Source organism: Pteropus alecto, unplaced genomic scaffold (genome assembly GCF_000325575.1).
Source record: "Pteropus alecto unplaced genomic scaffold, ASM32557v1 scaffold13, whole genome shotgun sequence".
NCBI lineage: Eukaryota > Metazoa > Chordata > Mammalia > Chiroptera > Pteropodidae > Pteropus > Pteropus alecto.
This window is the reverse complement of record NW_006434373.1, coordinates 1,871,073-1,872,098: the sequence shown is the minus strand read 5'-3', so window position 1 is coordinate 1,872,098 and position 1,026 is coordinate 1,871,073.

Below are 1,026 nucleotides of genomic sequence, written 5' to 3'. Positions count from 1 at the left end.
CACCAGGGATCCCCTGAATGGGCGTGACAGAAAGAGCATGTGGATGCATTACTTGCTTGCGCTACAGACAGCCTGAGAGAGTCTCTCGACAACAAAGTGAGTGACGATTGAGAGACAGTGTTGGAAAAAATATCCCTGGATGAAGGAAAAAAGACTCAGAGTCCCCAGCACACTCAGTCAAAGAGAAGGATTAAACTTATTCAAAAAAAAGAATGCTGATGGGCTATTAGTTAAAGAAGAGGGGGCAGCCAGTTCAGGGAATGGGGGACACCAGGTTTCAGGTGCCATCACTCAGGGGTCTTCTCTGTTTTAAAACTGCTGGTGGAATTTTGTGGTAAATAAAGCCATGTGTCATGCACTGGCAGTTAACACTGTGAATTAAAATACCCCAAATTAGTGAAGTCAGAATCTCTCAGTTGTATACAGATTGAACTATGAAATAAAAACTGAGTTAGACACTCTCTTTCTCTCTCTCTCTCTCTCTCTCTCTCTCTCACACACACACCACACACACACACACACACACATACACACACAGACAAAGAAAACAAAAGGCTGTATTTGTATGTCTTTGCAAAGTTCACAGCATTCTGGTGGGAAAATCCTTTGCGCACAAACATTTTGAGTCTCTTTAAGTTTATTTTATATTGGGGGGCAGGTAAAACTCTAGAGAAGAAGATCTATGAGCCTTGTGGCTCCAGGAGCTGTCCCAGCCTCTTAGAAGTAAAGCACTCTTTATGTTAATTAAAAAAAAAAAAGTTTGTTCTCCATTTTTTTTTTAATGGGATAAAGCAATTTCTTTTGGGTTGCTTGAACTCTCCCTGCTAGATTTAATGCGAGAATATTATTTATAGATTTAAACATCATTTCTTGCTCATGGCTGTGAGCCGCAGTTGTGCAGGATCCAGAATTCTAAAGGCGAATGCCTCCCAAACGTACGGAGACTTCCGTTGTTTTCGCTCCCTTCTCTCGTTGCTGCGGGGGCTAGAGCAGATTTTGGTTCACATCACAGTGTACAGTGTTAAC